Here is a 7,434-nt window from a genome sequence, read left to right as displayed (position 1 = left end):
TAAAACAATCAGAGACACAAATTGCCTCTAATGACATCAAGGACCTGCATAATTTGGCCCCTCTTGTCCTCTCTGGCATCCTTGCAGGCCAGTTTTCCTTCAACTCACCAGCCGAATCCTTTCCAGCCTACCTTAGGCTGGATCCCCCAGAAGCAGGCTCCAAGGTTAGTAATTTGAGTGCAAGCAGTTGATTTGGGAGGTGATCCTAGAAAGCAACGGTCGTAGAGTGGGGCAGTAAGGCAGGGAAGGAAAGGAAAGGAAGCCAAGTGTGTCCCATTACAGCAGGTTATTGCTGAGAGCAATTGGAACTCAGTCCTGACGGAGAATTCTAGGGGTGAGAATTCTAGGGGTAAACGCTAGGGCATTTACCCATCAACTCCTATTGAGCATTGGCTGAGGGTTGCTCCTAGGGGCATTAACTTCCTGGCATTTCCGGTCTGTTCAAGGCACCATCCAACAGAGAGCCCTCAGGCAGAGACTCTTGGGGGCTTGCAGTAGGGCACTGTGTGTGCTGAAAAGGTAAGTGCTGATATGGAATATTGGGGGGGCTGCTATAAGGCCTCAGGGCCTTTGCACTTACTGTTCCTTTGATTGGAGCAAACTTCTCCCCAGCTCTTTGAAGAACTGGCACCTTATCCTTCAGCTCTCAGCCCAGAGTCTTTTCCTCTGATAGATCCTCTGTGAATTAGCTCCCCCCCATCCCGGTACTCTCCATCATATCTTCTCGTTTATTTCTTTCATAGCGCATGTCACAATCAGAAATCAGCTTCTGTGTTTGTTTGCAGGCACTTCTGTATCTCTAGTGCCTAGAGAAGCATCTGGCTCATAGTTGCACTTCCAGAACTATTTTCTGCACACACATGTGCCATGTCATCCACACCCAGCTAAATACCAACATGCCTTCCACTCTCACTCCCAGACTTGTGACCAGAGAACGGAGTAAAGATTGAGTTTGGGTTATGGGGACATGAAGACACTGCTCAGGTTTTCATGTACATTGGCTAGACGTCGGCTCATCAGAAAAGTCTGAAGCCTGTATTGTGCTTTGGGAGACCGATGGTAGTAACACTCCAGCAGGGTAAGGGAGGCAATGACCGATACTGATGAAAATAGTGGAGTCTGCAAGTTCCCCGAATGATTGGATATTTTTACTTCTGATGTAAAGTACGGATCCCTTCTAACAGCCTACTTGTAGGTATTAAATGGACAAGAGCCCAGTGAATGTCCTTCAAGATAAATTTCATGTCATCTTTTCTTGTTCAAAGAGGTTTATTCCATCCCTTCAAAAATCTGTAGGGTATCCTGCTTCTGTTTTTTAAAAACTATATTTAGTTTGCTTTGAAGATGAATAAAACTGAGATGCTATTATGTTCCTTTCCTACTTTGCAGCATCCAGAAATTCCTTTGCTATTAGTACTCTAGAGAAACAGATTTCTTTGATTTTTTTTTCCAGTTTAGAAGATCAAAAGCTGCCAGAAATGGTTTCAGAAGAAAAATAAATCTCTGAGAAGTTGGATTTGAAATTCTGAGAGGCCAGCGCCTGTGTCCACTGTGTCAGGAGCCATGTGATGAGAGTGGCTCTAACTGTGGCATGTGCCCCCTTGTGCCTCTCCGCCTCTCCTGGGGAAGCCCCGCCTTAGCCTCGACCTTCTGCTTTCTCTTGTGAAATCATAGAATATTGGGCTTAAAATTAAATTTATTGTAAATCTGAGCAGGCGGAATCATTTCCCAAAGAGAGTGATTAAAATAAATGACTCTCAGTCTTTGGAAAAACCCACTATTTCTTGGAGATGAGGACTCAGATTATGGAAAGTTTAGAATGAAAGATTCAATTTTCTTTTGGGTCTGAACATACACTTCACATCTGTATTTCATCACCCCTTTTCTATCATAAAGGTAGTGCCTGAGGGACTTCCCTGGTGGCGCAGTGGTTAAGACTCCATGCTCCCAATGCAGGGGGTCTGGGTTCAATGACTGACTGGTCAGGGAACTAGATCTCACATGCATGCCACAACTAAGAGTTCACATGTTGCAACTAAGGAGCCTGCGAGCTGCAACTAAGGAGCCTGCCTGCTGCAACTAAGACCCGGCACAACCAAATAAATAAATAAATACTAAAAAAAAAGTGCCATTGATTAAAAAAAAAAAAAAAGTAGTGCCTGGACCAATTCCTTACGTTACTTCTCCTCTCTGCCCCGGGAAGTTTGAGGGTTTAGCAACCATCTCTCCGCACTTTCCTATGTGCCTTGGGACATTTGTGCTTTGGGCTGCCGAGAGGACTTGGGGATCTCAGAATGCTGGTGAATGGAATATTTGGGGAGAACAGAAAAATCTCAGAAACCCCATTGGTAGAGGTCAGATACCCAGTAGGAGATAGAAATCAAAGAAGGGGAGAAAGGTCCAATATCACCTGTGTTGATGCTCTGGGAGAAAACAATAGAGACTGGATTCAGAGAAGACAGCGACCACAGAATCTTGGTGACCACACACATTAGAGCTGAATCCTGAAGCTGGGTCTTTCCCTGGTTTCCCAACTCAGCTTCATCCTTGGATTACACATAAATATTAAAATGATAAAAGTTAGAACATACACAATAAAGTGGACTAATGGCAAAATAATTATAAAATAGAGACAAAGGAAAAAAATTAACACCATCCACAATCCCACCCACTCTGCAAAATGAATGGTAACACTTTGGTATTATTTTATACTTTGGGTATGATATAGTAAGATATTGGTATATATACATTACACAGTAAGTATATAAACAGGTGTATGTACATATATACACATTTGAACAATAAATATGTATGCATACATACTTGTTTTGATAAGTAAACAAGCATATTATAGATGCCTATTTTTGTGATTTGCTTTTTCTCCTGGTATGTTGTAAAGATCTTTCATGTCCATAAATGCATATTTTCATCTATATAATTTTTAAGTTTTGGGATAAATAATTTTAGACAGTGAAAATGTTGCAGAATAGTACAGAGAGTTCCTGGAAGGCCTTTGCCAAGCTTCCCCTGATGTTAACATCTTGCACAACCATAACATGATGGTCAAAACTCAAAAATTAATATTACTAAACTACGAGCTTTATTTAGACATCTCCAGTCTTTCCTCTAATGTTCGTTTCTATTCCCAGATCCAGTTCAGAATTCCACAATAATCTTAGTTATATCTCTTAGTCTCCAATCTGTGACAGTTCTTCAGCTTCTTCTTGTTTTTTGTGACTTTGACCGTTTTGAAGAATACTGGTTAGTTACTTTGTAGGATGTCCCTCAATTTGGGTTTTTCTGATGTTTTCTTATGATTAGACTGAGGTTATACTTTTTTGGTAAGAACACCACACATGTCCATTTCAGTGTATCATCAGGGGCTGCATGGTGTTGTTAACTGTTGATGTTAACCTTGATCAGTTTGTTAAAGTGATGTCTGCTGGATGTCCCTCCAGTGTAAAGTCATTATTTTTCCCTTTGTAATTAATAAATCTTGGGGAAGATATTTTGGGAGTGTGCAAATGTCCTTTTTTGTTCAAATGTTAGTCTGCTGACTTTAGCATCCACCAGTGGATATAAATTGCAACAATTATTACTGTGATATTTTAATGGTGTTTTTCTATTTGCTTCATTCCTTTATTAACTGGAATTCTTCAGTACAGAAGGGCAGCTTTTCCTCCCTCCCTCCCCCTCTCTCTCTCCCTTCCTTCCTTCCCTCCCTCCCCCCCTCCTTTCTTTCTTTCCTTCTTTCTTTCTCTCTCTCTTTCCTTCCTTCCTCTTTCTTTCTTTTCCTTTTCCTTTATTCTTTCCTTCCTTCCTTCCTTCCTTTCTCTCTCTCTCTCTCTCTCTCTCTCTTTCTTTTTCTTTCTTTCTTTCTTTCTTTCTTTCTTTCTTTCTTTCTTTCTTATTGATTGCTCACTTGCTTTATATTAGTATGGCTGCATAGATATTTGTTCTTCCCTATGGTTATAATCCAATGTTACCTTTATTGATTTTGTTGCTCAGGTTGTACCAGCTCTGAACTTTGGGAGCTCTTTCTGGTTGGTCCCTAAGCCTTTTCACCAGGTCCTCCACACCCCCACCCCACCACCTTCCCAACCTTCCTTTGAGCACTTTCTTACTTTTTGGCACCTGGAGATGCTTCATGTGTACACAAAGCATTGCGTATTTTCCTTGACCAATGTTGGAAGCAACCTCTTCTCCAAGGAGCCCTAGTTCCTTTTATTGGAGAATGGTATTTAGAAACCAGGATCTGGCTAGATGTCCTCATCACTACCAAAATGTTATTGCTTCTAAGCCCTTTCAGCAGACAAAACTTGGAAATACACACACGCACATACACATACGTACACGTACACTATTTGGTGCACACACACATATTTACCTTCATTTCTTAAAAAATCCCATGAGTTTATACTAATACCTCTTGTTCCAATCCAATACCACTAGTCTCATTCTAGCTTTCTCACTTTCCTTATTTATAACTTCCTCTGACATGAGAAACCCGGCCCTCATTGTCTACAGTATGTTGACTTAATCGTTCAACTAGTATATACACATAAAGCAGTTTCAGAATAGCTAACTCTTCCTGTAACAAAAATACAGTATTTGTGCACAGTTCTTTTGTCTTTAGCCTGAAAACATCCAGTCAACATTTTGTTTCACAAAGTAATTTAGGTTCGTTGTTTTTTCCTCACCCTCTTCAGTGTGTTAGTATGGTCCATTTGTAATACAGTCAGCTTCACTTGTTACACTAGGTCTTCCATTTGGGGTACCCTCCGCATCTTGATTTTTTTGAAGTTACACACAGTAAAATTCTCTCTTTGTGGGGTATGGTATTATGGCTTTTGACAAATTCATGGAGTTACATATCCATCATTCTAGTGCCGTAGAGAACAGGTCATCACCCCCCGCACTTCCTTCATGTGGTCCCTTTATAGGAAACCCACCAATTTGTTTCCATTTCTGTAGCTTTACTTTTTCCAGAATATCATATAAATGGAACCATACAATATGTCACCTTTGGGGTCTGACTTCCACCGCTTAGAAAGTGCATTTAAACTTCATACGTGTCATTGTGTGCATCAACAGTTCATTTCTTTACATTGCTGTAGAGTATTCCATTTTATAGATGTACCACAGGTTGATTTTTCTTTTTCTATACGCTGGTTGAAATATATATGGGTTGTTTCCAGTTTTTGACAATTACAAATAAAACTGCTTTAAACATTTATGTACAGGGTTTTTTTTTTTTTTTTGGTGTGTGTATGTAAAATTTTATTTCTCTTGGTTAAATACCTAGGTATGGGATTGCTCAGTCATGTGTTATGCATATATTTAACTTTTGTAAGAAGAAGCTGTCAAACTGTTTTCCACAGTGGTTGTACCATTTTGAATTTCCACGAGCAATGTATGAAATTTCCAGTTCTCTGCATCCTCACTTATGCTTGGTATTTTCAGTTTAAAATTTTAAAAATTGTGGCCCTTCTACTAGATACATAAGTGGCATCTTATTGTGGTTTTAATTTGCATTTCCCTAGTGACTAGTAATGTTGAACATCTTTTCATATACTTACTTGTCATTTGTATATCTTCTTTGGTGAGGCTTTTGTTTATATCTTTGCAATATAAATTTATATAATCTTTAAAACATCCTTTTGTCTATATCTTTCACCCCATTTTTAACTGGGTTGTTTGTTTTCTTATTGCTGAGTTTTGAGAACTCTTAACGTACTCTGGATACAAATCTTTTATCAGAAATGTGATTTGCAAATATTTTTTCCTACTCTGTGACCAGCGTATTAATTTTCTTAACAGTGTCTTCTGCAGAGCATAAGTTTTTAATTTTAATAAAGTTTTATTTATCAGATTTTTTTCTTTTATGGATTGTGCTTTTGAGGTCATATCTAAGAAATATTTGTAAACCTTAGGTTACAATGATTTTTTCCTGTATTCAACTAGACTGTTTTATAGCCTTATATTTAAATTTAGGTATATAATCCATTTAGGATTAATTTTTGTATAAAATGTAAGATTCAGATTGAGGGTTTTTTGTTTGTTTGTTTGTTTTTGCATGCAGACAACCAATTTTTTTAGGCACCACTTGTTGAAAAGACTAGCCTTTCTAAATTGAATTGTCTCTGAACCTTTGTCAAAAGGCAGCTAACTATTTGTGTGGGTCTCTTTTTGGACTTTCTGATGTGTTAAATTGACATATGTGTCTGTCCTTTTGCCAATACCATGCTGTCCTCATTACTGTAGCTTGATAGTAAGTTAAAATTGGAGTATGAGTCCTCCAACTTTCTTCTTCTTATCAGGATTGTTTTGGATATTCTGGTTATTTTACTTTTCCATATAAATTTTGGAAACAGATGTTGATATCTACAAAAAAGCTTGCTTCCATAACTCCCTGGCCATCCAGTGGTTAGGACTCTGCATTTCCACTGCAGGAGGTATGGATTCGATCCCTGGTTAGGGAACTAAGATCCCACAAATTTCACTGTGTGGGGAAAAAAAAAAAGCTTGCCTGGGGTTTTGACTGGGATTGCATTAAATCTATAGATCAATCTGGAGAGAATCAATATCTTAACAATATTGAGTCTTTCAACACATGGACATATCTTTCTCTATTTATTTAGGTCTTTTATTTTTTCATCAGTGTTTTATAGTTGTCAGCATACAGATCTGCAGATTTTTTGTTAGATTTATAGCTAAGCATATAATCCTTTTGTGCTACTATAAATAGTACTGTTGTTAAAATTTTAAATTTTAATCATTCATTCCTAGTAGATAGAATTACAATTATTTAATTTTTGTGTGTTGATTTTTAAAAAATTCTGCAACTTTTAGTTCAAGGAGTTTTTGATTCAATATTTTGATGTTAAAGATGATGTTAGCTGTAGTTTTTGATAGTTTTTTTTGTAGATGCTCCTCTATTTCAAAGTTTCTGAGATTATTAAAGATCATGATTTGAGGCTGGATTTTTTTCAAATGCCTTTTATGCATCTATTAAGATGATCAAATGGTGTCTCTTGTTTATTTATATGGCCATTTGCATCACTTGGATTTTGAATGTTGAATTAGCCTTGCATTCTTGGACTAAGCCTCACTTGGTTGGGGTATATCATTCTTTTTATATATTGCCAGAATCTGTTTGCTAATATTTTTTGAGGATTTTTGTGTCTATGCTCATGAAGGATATTGGATATTGGATAGCTGTTGTTTTCTTTACTTGTAACGTCTTTGTCTGGTTTTCATATTAGAGTAATACTGGCCTTTTAAATGAGTTTTCAATTTTTTGCTTGGTCAGCTTAGCTAGAGGTTTATCAATTTTATTGATCTTTGCAAAGAATCAGCTTTTGGTTTCTCTGTTATTTTTCTGCTTTCAGTGTCAATAATTTCTGTTGTCATATTTATTATTTCCTTCCTTCT

The sequence above is a fragment of the Balaenoptera acutorostrata genome, chromosome 16, assembly GCF_949987535.1.
Source record: "Balaenoptera acutorostrata chromosome 16, mBalAcu1.1, whole genome shotgun sequence".
Taxonomy (NCBI): domain Eukaryota; kingdom Metazoa; phylum Chordata; class Mammalia; order Artiodactyla; family Balaenopteridae; genus Balaenoptera; species Balaenoptera acutorostrata.
This window is presented reverse-complemented; position numbering follows the sequence as displayed.